General features: G+C 44.3%; 1 pseudogene; it reads left to right on the forward strand.

The window, feature by feature from the left end:
- Positions 1-5,934: 5,934 nt before the first annotated feature.
- On the forward strand, positions 5,935-10,264 carry LOC124703731 (annotated as a pseudogene).
- Positions 10,265-12,645: the final 2,381 nt, after the last annotated feature.

Consider the following 12,645-nt stretch of genomic DNA (forward strand, 5'->3'; position numbering starts at 1 on the left):
CAAGTATTCTCTATTCATCGGATCCCAACAAACGCAACATATAGAATTACGAGATAGATGATCTTGATCATGTTAGGCAGCTCACAAGATCCGACAATGATAGCACAATGGGGAGAAGACAACCATCTAGCTACTGCTATGGACCCATAGTCCAGGGGTAGACTACTCACACATCACACCGGAGGCGACCATGGCGGCGTAGAGTCCTCCGGGAGATGATTCCCCTCTCCGGCAGAGGTGCCGGAGGCGATCTCCTGGATCCCCCGAGATGGGATCGGCGGCGACGGCGTCTCCGGAAGGTTTTCCGTATCGTGGTTCTCGGTACCGGGGGTTTCGTCACGGAGACTTTTTATAGGCGGAAGGGCAGGTCAAGAGGCGGCACGGGGCCCCACACCATAGGGCCGCGCGGCCAAGGGGGCCGCGCCGCCCTAGGGTTTGGCTCCCCGTGGCCCCTCTTCGTCTCTCCTTCGGACTTCGGAAGCTTCGTGAGAAAATAGGCCCCCGGGCTTTGATTTCGTCCAATTCCGAGAATATTTCCTTACTAGGATTTCGAAACCAAAAACAGCAGTAAAACAACAGAATCGGCACTTCGGCATCTTGTTAATAGGTTAGTTCCAGAAAATGCACGAATATGACATAAAGTGTGCATAAAACATGTAGATAACATCAATAATGTGGCATGGAACACAAGAAATTATCGATACGTCGGAGGCGTATCAGCCACCCTGGCTGAAACCACTGCAAAGCCGATTGTTGCCACCTCGGCTTCCATTCCTTTCTTGAGAGAGGTAAGATTCATCCTCCCGGACCCACTCTCCTCCTCTGTCGTATGCTCATGCTGCTCTTGCCCGCCTGTCAGGGGCGTGATCCTTCAAGCTTGCTGTCATTCGATCCCAACTCCATCGAGCCAGTTGCCCCCAAAACAGGTGAAGAACCGGATCCTAGCGCGATCGACGGCCCACTCCAGCGCCTCAAAGATTTGCTCTCCTCCTCGGTCGATACGCTGGTTGAGAGCCCTGAGGCAATCAAAGGCATCCTCGAAGACATCCAGCTCCGTCTCCCCGTAACGCTTACAGCTAAGCTTTGGCAGGCGGTGTCTTTATCAGTTTTCAGGTCAAGGGTGTAGTCGGCTCGTCAAAGGATTACTCTTCGGCGTGCCCAACTCCCGTTGAGAGCCGATATTACAGGCAAATGTCAACGGCTCAATGAGAAGAAAGCCGCTTTAGATGCCAAGACCGCCACCTCCACCTGTAGTGTCAGGCTTGAAACCTTGTGCAAAGAGCTGGAAGACCTTGAAAAGAGGACCAGGGAGACCAAACAACTTATCCAGGATGAGAGAGCTCTCATTGCTCGCTCCCAAGAGGAAGCACAAGGTCTTACGGCTGATCTGAAGACCGACCTGGCTGAAATTCGTGACCTGAGCAGCCAGCTGGTGATGGGGAGGGACGAGGATGACGAGGCCGAGATCGCCGAGGTGGATCGAATCCGTGCCGATGTTCTTTGCGCCCTTGAGGCTTTTCTTCAGTAGGGCTTCTTTGTGTGAACTGATGTGTGTAGACTTGCTTCGCTGTAAGGTTGACCGCCGTGTGAACTGATGCATGTCTCGATTTCTTCGCACATGTTCGTTTTTTTTTACTGACTGATTCCCTTATCAGCCACCAGTATTTCTCCGCACATGTTCGACGATGTCGCGTATGCTCAGATACTTAGGTGTCCCCCCCGAGCCGATTCTGCCAGGTAACTGCTGAAAACGGCTCTATGGTCGGCCAAGGTCCTACGATGTGGACGTCGGCTTTGTTAGGAGCGCATCGGATCTTTGCCACCGCATCAGCCGACGCACCCCATTGCCCATACACCGTGTCGGAGCCGGCCACGGGGAACGGCTTCTTCCTCGTCTTCGCCGTGAGGGTAGTTGCCATCATCTCGGGGCCGGTCGCGTGGATCGGCCTCCTCTTTAAACTTTGCCGCGGGAGTGGCTGCTCTTTGCTTCATTTTTGTCATGGCGGTTTGCAAGCCCTGCCATGCTGACGCCAAAGGAGAACTCTGGCTGACATACGGAGTGGCTGAGATCCACCATGTTGTCGTCCGGCAACGGACGTGAATTTTCATTGGGCTCGCTGCCGTGCGCACGGGTCTTCTCGAAGGAGCCGATGAGTTCGGCTTCGAGGACTGCCTTGATTTCGTCGTGCTTCTTCTTGAGGTCATCAGGCAGGTCCTCGTACTTGACCGGAGTGCTTCCCGCCATCTTGGATGTAGATGGCGATGTGGTGGATGTTGAAGGTTGTCCCACCGGGCGTGCCAGAATGTGTTGACGTCAGAAACCCACCGGCGGGTAGAGACGAGCAACACCGTAGAGCCGGGAACAACTAGGGCTGCGGCTGGCCCTAGTCCCTCTGAGCGACGGCCCGCAAAGCCTCCTGGTCGCACGCACCGATGTTTATCACAAGGGCGTGCCACCCGACCTATACCGGTCGGGAAGGTGTGGATGATGCCTCGCTTAGTTTCCTGCAGGGCACACACGTAAACGTTAAATACGAGCCTCGATCGGCTCTCGAGGTTATCCCGTGAATCGGCTCAAGGAGCCGATCCACCCATGATTCGGACGAGGTGTCCGAATATATGGTGGTCCTGCTTGATCAAGGTAAAGCTGATGAGATCTACGACGATGTGGGGTTTTCACCGCATAATCGGATCATCCTACTCCAGGTTGGGCCTCGCGGCCACGCACGGTGATCGTAAGCCGATCCTAAACAGGGCCTAAAAACCAACACGAGGTTGATCCTCGGAACATCCCGCTTAGGGCCAACGAACGACACCCTACGTGCCGCTGGATCCTCCCCCTTTGTAAGGCCTAACTATTGCAGTATATTAAACTAATCCTTGCAGAACAAGGAGTAATCGTAACGGATCAGATCTACTATACTACGATCAAGCGGGGTGCCGCCCCTACGCCTAAGATAGGCGTAAGGGCGGCTAGACATGCAAGGGTTGCACTACGAAAGCATGTAACATGAGGAACAATGCTAACCCTAACATGTCTAAGATAACTACGCTGCTCGCCATCAAAAACGCTTCAGCACGAGCAGCGCATGAACAACGTAGGCAGGCTTGTGCTGCCTAGATCGCAAGATGCGATCTAGGCAGCATGGTGCTTACCGGTAGAAACCCTCGAGATGAAGGAGTTGGCGATGCACCGAGATTTGTTTGTGGTTGAACGTTTGTTGTTGTCTATTCCATAAACCCTAGGTACATATTTATAGTCCAGGGGACTTTCTAATGTGGGCGTGCACTAAACCGTGCACGAGATAAACTCTAACTTTTAATCTAGATACAACCTACTATAATTAAAGGTACACGGGCAATCTAGCCCAAATTCTCCGTGCCAGGCCGCTTCAGAGATCTTCCACGTGTAACCTTCCAAACCCATCCTGATCGCGGCCCACCTCTGACTTGGTCAAATTCTGGTGATAACAATGTAACCCAACGTTTTTACCGGCATGCAGAAGCTAGTCCTATTTAATTAATGAAGTAGAAATCTGAAATATTTGAGGAGTTCAAAATTTCAGCGATTAAATGGGAGCTCATCATAATAGAATATTGAGTTTCTGTGATTGGATCATAGAGAACAATTCAATCATAAGTTTAGCAAAATATCTTACTGATTGCGGAACCTATGATGTTTTTATTTCCAAATGCCATTATTTTCTTTTCTAGATCGTATTACTATATTTACAATTATTAAAATGTTGTAAAAAGTCTGTTGAAATGACCTCATATGAGATATGGTTTGGTATTGCACCTAACGTGCTATTTCTTAAATATCTGTGGATATGAAGCTGATGAGTAGCATTCAAATCTATATAAGTTGAAAATCCCAAATCAGACATGTTTTATTTTGTTGGTTATCCCAAGAGATAAAATTTGGAGATTCCTCCCATCACCGTACCGCTAGCAAATTATTTACCACAGATGATGGGATATTTCAAAAGAAATGGTTTCATTTGAAAGAGATGAATGGGGAGATAGCACAACTTGACAAGATTATAAATCTTCAGTGATTATTTATATGATTGAGACACCTGAAGTATTTACGCTAATCATTCACATAACGGATCCGGAAGTTCTTGCAAGAGAAGCATAAACTTTGTTCAAGATTGTTGGTGAATGATAAAGTAAAAGAAATGACACTGCTAGCTCCAATGAATGGTTCAAAGCCATGAAGGACCTAAATGAAATCCATGTTCAAAAGGAATTTTGAAGTTTGGTGATTTTTTTGATTCCATATTAGCATAATATCTATTATATGATATTGGTAGGTGAATGACAAAGTGGTATTCCTAAGCGGAATTTCAACCAAGGACTCATATGAGATATGATCCAAGGGTTTTGTCAATAAAGAATGCCAATAAAGGATGCATACTTTGGAGGACCATTTATGGTCCGAAGTTAGCATCGAGGAGGTAAGGTGCTTGCTTTGATGAAGCGGTTAAAATGTTTAAGCATCATGCAGTTAAAGGGTTTCTAGGTTTTGAGGAACATGAGATCTATGAGAGATATCAAGGTTAAAGTAGGGTTTGCTATTCGTGACCACTCCTAATATGATTCCTTCAAAGGATCACTTAAGTTGATAAACATGCTTGACTTAGGTAAGGTTTCAAGTATAATTCCATTATTTTACCACTCAAGATATTAGGAATGGTCTAGGGTTGTTTACTATCATTTTATTTGATGGATGATATCTGCTTATCACATAAGGTTTAACTTATCTTCTTATATTTTCAAAGCATGATCATGCATTAGACATTATCAACTTATTCCTCACTATTCTCTCTTTATTATATTCCTTTCATCATACTCCTAGGCTCTTAAGGTTTATGTTCATTACCAAGTTGTGATGACGAGGTTTGGCTTCCTAAGGTACTATTAGTGGAATATCGTTCTCTCATCCAAGATCAAGTGTTGGTTTGATCAATTTAGGGTACAATTCTTCTCTTGCACTCCCTTGAATGAACATGGCTATGGCGGCATCAGTAACTTCTCTCTCTTTGAAATGCCTGGGCAATGATGTGATCATCAAGATATATGGATAGTCCTCTCCTTTCTTTGAGGTTCGATGGAAATAAATTTGGATAGACAAGATTGGAATAGTCAAGATTTGATAAAGAACTTGTGTGAATGTCCTTGACATGAATTCAAGATTAGAAGTGAAGATATACCATGTGGATCATGGTACGAATATTGATTTAGTAAAAGACATGGAAAAGATAAGTAAAGAATAATTTCTCAATTCTTTTCGTTCTTTGGTTTGTAGTTGAATAAACATCCATGTGTGGTTGTAAGAAATACCATGTTATGATCCTTTATAAGATCTGGTATTTGATCCTCACTTAGAGTGTTGTTATATTAGAACTAATCTTATTTGATCTAACCATAGATCAAATCATATCTACCCAAAACAATGTTTTAGCAAAGATCACATTGGAGTGTATAACACTTGACTTGATGATCTACTTTAGTTCCATCAAGTCAAGTGAAACTTCAGCTACTACAAAATATTATATTTGAAAGCGAAAATTTCCCGAATTTTTTCTATGCATGAATGCAATGCACACATCTGTATTCTCTCTTTTTGTATCCTCTAATAAACCTGGGATGTTACAGATATGGTGTCAGCCATGAAAAAAAAACCCCGCCTAAGTCACTTGGTTGTTTCATTATTTGAAGCAAATGTACATGTCCATTAGAAGCATTGTCATGATCTATACATTTTGAAAAATAAATAAATAAAATAGAAATGAGATATAAATTCGCCGAAGAGGAGAGGGGGCAAGTGGTCTCATAGTATTAATTACGGCCCCGTCAATTCATGCCCGAAAACGATGTCAGATCACCGGAGAAATCCAAACAAATAGACTCGTTTGGCACGCATCCTCTTGACCACGACCGGTGCAGTCACCGTCGCTGCTCCTGTAGCAGTTGCTTCTTCCTCCCTCACTTCCGCCATTATTTTCCCTCCTCGAGTATTATATTGGATCCACTCCCAATAACGGAATATCCAATGCCCCCCACAAAAAGAAGGAATCAGCATATCGCAGGGTCCTTATTCCCCGTCCTCTCCGTTGGCTGTGTTGCTGCTGCTACCGCCCCCGAGGATTATCCACCGCTGAGGGTCCTCCGTCCGCTTCCCAATTGCTGTACGTGCTTGCCCTTAATCGTCCATGGTTTGCCCCCCAATTTGCTGGATCCAATGCTTGGACTTAGAGTTTATTTACTCCGGCCACAGGCGGCGAGGCCTCTGTTCTTCGTCTGGCCTTTGATTTTCTTTTAGTTTTTTTATAAGAAATTTGGCCTTAGCATTAAGTCATGGCTATCATTAGGTCCTGTGACTTTACTATTAACAACAAGCCCTGAGCTTAGTTAGTTCACTTTCAGGTGTTGTGTGAATTAGTCCTGGACAGTGGTTCGGTAATGAGCTGCATAGAGGAACAGATCCAGGCAAAAGTTTCTATCGATGTGCCACACTAGTATAGTTTGTTACGGTGAACTTGGTGAAAGCTGTGTTTACCAATATTTTTATCTGTTGAAAGCTTCAATCCAAGAGCAGTTCATACTGGATTTCATAAGCTGTCAACGAAAATTGAGTGCTGTTTATTTCATTGTTGTTCACCATTCAAGGATAACCAAACACACAGAGCTTCTGCTATGTAGTATTAAACCGGGAAGGGGTTAAGACCTACAAATGAGGCAAATAGAAAACCAATAAACCTCTTTTTAGGCCACTTCCTTTGGCATGCCAATATGCCATTTCTCTTATCATGATAGCACCCTGAACTGCATTGTTCTCGTTTGATTTGAGGGCTTTATCCTGCAGAAGAAACGGGCTCTATGAGCACATTTAACTTTCAGTTCTAATATGTGCAGTAAGCCATTTATTATTTCGGCCTTTCCGAATATGTATTTATTATTTGTGTGTGTCATCGGCAGGTTGAGGTTGAGACAAGCAAGTACTTCTAACTGACGAAGATTTTGACACTGACTTGCCTTTAGCCCTTTACATTGTCGATAACATGGAAACATACACCACGGATAATGCGCTTACAGCCATGGGATTTGGGAAATTCCAAGCACTAGTTCTTGTTTATGCAGGCATGGGTTGGGTTGCAGAATCCATGGAGCTCAATCTATTGTCGTTTGTTGGGCCATTGGTGCGAGAGGAATGGAAAATCTCTGCACAAGATGAGGGTCTACTCTCAAGTGTAGTGTTTTTTGGCATGTTAATAGGAGCATGTGGTTGGGGATTTGTTTCCGACAAATATGGGCGAAGGTAAGGATTTCGTCTAACAAGTGCTTCCAAGTTTCAGTTTCTCAGTATAACCTTTTTTCTGTTCTCGATAATGTTATGACTGTAACCATGCTTATGAATTTTGTTTTCATATTCCTGATGTACAATAAGACCCTTCCATACGGTCATCCTGTTTTGGAATTGCAACATAATTTCAGTACGATTCTTAAGCACACAGCTTAACTGTGACAGTGTGCAAAATTAACCCCTGAACAAAGTTTGTATTTTTCTTGTTTCAGGACTTGTTTACTGTTTTCAACACTATTTGCTACCGGAATGGGTTTCATCAGTGCTTTCTCTCCTAACTATTTATGCTTGATGGCTCTTCGATTTCTCGTTGGCGTAGGAGTGGCTGGCGGGCATGTGTTTTCATCTTGGTTTTTGGAGTTTGTTCCTGCACAAAATCGTGGCACTTGGATGATTGTTTTTTCCGTTTTTGGACTCTTGGCACAGTCTTGGAGGCTTCACTTGCATGGGTATCAGACTAATACATTTTGTAATGTACTTCTGGTTTATATTTCTATTCTGGCAAAATAATAAAGTAATTTTAAATCTGTTCCTATTTCAGGTTGTGCTACCAGCGTTGAGTTGGAGGTGGTTACTAGGATTTACCGCCGTTCCGTGCTTTCTCTTGCTTCCTTTCTTTGGAATTACACCTGAGTCGCCCCGCTATCTGTGTGCACAAAATAGAATGTCTGATGCAACGCTTGTCCTGGAGAGAATCTCTAAGACAAACCAAGAGGCCCTTCCTGCTGGAATTCTCACATACAACCATGGAACAGAAGTTGATCCCAATGCTCCCACCTGTGAGATAGATCATCTTCTTCCAGTCAAAGAGAAGAAATGCACACATGATAATGCCATGAGCTCCAAATCTGGTAGTGTTGCTGCATTGCGCAGTCTATTGTCACGAAATTTGCGCAGATCAACTCTTCTGCTTTGGTTTGTTTTTTATGCAAATACATTTGCTTATTATGGGCTAGTCTTGCTGACCTCCCAACTGAGTGATGCAAATAGAAGCTGTGCATCTGGGCTGAGATATGCGAAGAGTGAACAAGATACCAGCCTTTACAAAGATACATTTATTACTAGTTTAGCAGGTAGCATGCAGTAGCCCATATCTTTACCCAGTGTGACTTGCTACGGACTATGTCACTAACTCATCACTCTACTGCTCTATCAGAGTTTCCTGGTCTAATTGTGTCTGCTGTTCTTGTTGAATGGCTTGGCCGAAAAGCTACAATGTGGTGCTTGCTGTTCACATGCTGTGGTTTCCTTGGACCACTTATGTTTCATCAGACTGAGCTATGGACAACTGCCCTTCTATTTGGTGCCCGCGCTTGTGCCATGGGAAGCTTCACAGTTCTATGTTTATATGCTCCAGAGGTTTGTATCGACTTTTTATGGCATGTAGTAAATGTGGTCTTTCGTGACTTGATTCTCAGTGTGCTGAGTTTAACATGTTAAAATTTCCATCTGGTATCACTATAAGTTGCAATTTCAACATTTTATCCATACAAATGGCCAGAGTATCCAAATGGTAGTTCTGCTTGAGTATTCATTGTCTTTGTAGCTCTGTTTTACATTTCATTAAATACCCTGGTGTCAAAGAACTAAAAGACAGATAAAGCACTACTATTTCATCAATCTTATTAAATTTACTGCAATGTGGTGATTTCCTGCTACACTATCATACTGTGACATTGTGATTCTCTTCAGTTACATAAGAGAAGGGTCTTTCTAGAACATCTATCGAAGGCTTGCACACTAATATAAGCACGAGGACACAAATATTTTCCTAGCTAGAACATCCATTTGAATTTCATTTTCATTTGCAAATCTGGAGTTTATTATTGGATTCAAGGTGTTAACCACCAGAAATACGAACTTCCATATTTAGCGTTCGATATTTGGATAGGTTCTCCTTGGTGGGTTAAAAACATAAATACAAGATCCTAACTGTAGGTACCATTATAGTACTAATTTAGGGGAAAGTATTCCTAATCAATTCACGACTGCTAAGCATTCTCTTGCAATCACTGGGGTGCTTTTTCTTCCAATGTCCTTGTTGTTAGATCCTAAATTAAATCAATTAACTAATGACCCATCTGAATCTTGAAGTGTCAATTAGTGTCTTTATGAAACACTTGTGTGAATAAAACGGACATCCTGCTAGACACATAACTCCGGCTAAATGAATTCTACATTTTCGGTCCATTCTGCAGATGATAGGCTAAGTTAGTTATCTCATCTGCCCATCTTAGGGTTTTGGCTATGCTAAGTGGCCAGTTTTCTTAGCTGAGAACGTTTGTATGTCACAACAGAGATTCAGAAATAGCTGGAGCAGTTTTTATCTGAAGATGTCTTGCTAAGAAGTTGTAGTTGATATATTTTTTTGAAGCACGGTTTTCCTATGAGCTGATTTATTTTCATGTCTGTCTAGGTATATCCGACATCAGTACGCTCGACTGGTGTTGGAATTGCTAATGCTATTGGTAGAATCGGTGGGATTGTTTGCCCCCTTGTAGCCGTTGGGATGCTGAGAAGCTGCCATCAAATGGAAGCCATCCTTGTGTTTGAGGTGGTGTTATGCCTAGCTGCAATAGCTTGCATGCTGTTCCCTGTAGAAACCAAGGGCCGTGATATGAACTGATGGTGGTTCATGGTACAAAAGAGAAAAAAACACTTCAATTCATCACCATTCATATAATTTATCACGCTGCTGCGCATGAATGTTATGTACAGATCATTAGTTGTATAGTAGTATTATTGTATAGTATTTTAGTGCATATGATAATGAAGATTCCTCAAAATATATTTTGGGGTTTCGGATGTAATTGGACTTGATTCCGTGAAGTCCTCATTCTGTAAAGAAGGACTACGGTATATGTACGTATATGTATGTATCAATTCTTTCAATGCGATTAAGTGTCAACTGGCAATTTTTCACTGTTAAATTCTCATGTTGATTTGGTCCCAAGCGTCGAAGTCAGAGTTGCAGGACCATGGTCAGTGCTGGATTGGATGTGGACTGCATGCAAAAATGTACAATAAGCTGGATTGGAACTTGAAACCTCGCAGTTTAGGTCGTTAACAAAGATCTAATTATCTGAAATGAATAAGAAATTTCGAGAATGCAGACATAATGTGAGCTTCAGAAATAAGGCATGGCCGTTCAGTCTGTGAGGGGATAAGTCTGGGCTACTTGCCAACATTGTGATTAATCTGTATTCCCTCTAGCCTTGTCAAATCTCATGCGGAGACATCAGCCAAGGTGTCGACTTGGGCATGTTTCAGTTTTTTTATCGGTTGAGTAAATCATATCCACAAACTATATGGCACCGTTCAAAATTAGCAGACACTCAGAAAGTGTATATGCTATTTTTACATGATAAGGGAGTCATCTATGGTCATATAATCATGTCCACCTTCCGTATTGGCGAAAGAAACAAGAGCGAGGATTTGCTCCACAGTCGCCTTTGAGAATTTTCTGCCCTTGTTCATATCTTTCTTTATGTTCAGAAAACATGTCCTCAGGTTTCAGATTCCTCTTATATGATTGTTTTAGGGATCCTCTTTTATGATGTTAATACAATTTTATGATGTTAATACAACATGGGCCAAAAGGGAGTCTCGTTGCCCCGTTTGTTTAGAAATCAGCCTAACTAGAAATGTACCCCCGGGCCAACGCAGTTATCCTAACAACGGTACGTACAGGACTCAGAGGAGGCGATAGGAAGGCGGCAAGGAAAACCCATCTAGAGAACCAACCTGTGGTTGGATGGTTTTTTTTTTTGACAGGGTGGTTGGATGGTTAGGAGGGCAGTGGCACCCCCAGCCCACCAGAGTTCAAATCCCAGATTTGACACTTTGGTGTCTCATAAAAGACGGAATATTCTTCAGTGGGAGGCGACGTTCCCGTCGACAGCGAGACGCATGTGGTGACTTCGTCAATCTCAAGACCCGTCGGATCAATTCTTCAACGCAGTCTCTTGAAGGTGCTCATAGGGGTAGGGTGTGCGTGTGTGCGTTCATAGGGGTGAGTGTGTGCGCGTATGTATGAGCGTCTTTGATTGTACTGTGTTTCGCAAAAAAAAAAAACCCATCTAGAGTTCAATTACCTCACCGGCGACGCTGCTGGTCCACTTCGCCTCCGGTGGCCTTGGGGCCTTGGAGGTGTAGCGGACCACGGCATCTCGCCGGCGGAGGGTTGTTCGTTCTTTGTTAGGTTTAGGTTGTTTTCAGTGTCTTCTTCAGAATGGTGAGGCGGCGGCTACATTCTGATGTCAGAATAAGGTTATTCTCGTCCTATCCTCGCTCTGGCGGTGTGTCTTGCATCGACGGAGGGCGCGTGGAGTCGTGTGTCCGGCGGATCTCATGGGATCCAGTTGGTTTTCGTGTTCGTTTGTGTGGTTTCAGGTCAGTCTCTTCCGATCTACGATTGTCATCTTTGGCGATGATTGCTGCTCTGGTGTGTAGGTCCTTTGGGGCCTTAGCACGATGACTTCCCGTTTGTCTACTACAACAAGCTCTACTACGACAAGCTTTGCCTAGCTCCGGTGATGGAGGGGCGAGGACGACGGAGCGCCTTCGGCTCGCATCAGGCTGTAGTCGTCGCTTGGTGGTCCAAAGACATGCTTGTAATTTTTATTACTTTTGGATCTATTTGTACTGCTATTGATGATTATTAATAGATTGGCGAAATTTTCGCAAAAAAAAAAAGAAATGTACCCCGACCCATAACAAATTGCATGCTTTGATTATAAGTATCCCACATACATCCGTACTATAATAAAAGTTCAGATATATTAGAGTATCTCCAGTCGCGTCCCCAAACCGTCCCCCAAAGGAATTTGGGCGCTCCGGATAAAAAAGTGTTCCCAATCGCGCCCCCCAAAACCGCTTTTTGTCCGGCGCGCCCCGATACGGTGTCCGCCCCGAGCTCGTCCCCGCTACACAGGGGACGCTCCAGGCACGCCGGACACAATGAAAAGTGAGGCGGGCTCCACATGTCGGCGAATATTTTCATAAACCGTTAGTTCGCGCCTTTTTTCCCGTCTCTCCTTTCCTCCCGCGCCTCCCACCCCTCCGCCGCCGCTGGATTTGCCGGCTGTTTCGATGGCTGATCTTTTCTGAGAGTCGGCACCGTCGTCGCGACTGGCACTCTCGCCCAACGTTTCGCCACCGCTACTTCGCCAGCGCGTCCCAGAACGCGGCGTCAAATCCATCCCACCTCCGCGCACACAAGGTGTTCGACAACTTGCCAGGTAGGCGCGATTGGCCGCTGTTCATTGACTCGTTTA

This window comes from Lolium rigidum, chromosome 3 (assembly GCF_022539505.1).
Source record: "Lolium rigidum isolate FL_2022 chromosome 3, APGP_CSIRO_Lrig_0.1, whole genome shotgun sequence".
Lineage (NCBI taxonomy): Eukaryota > Viridiplantae > Streptophyta > Magnoliopsida > Poales > Poaceae > Lolium > Lolium rigidum.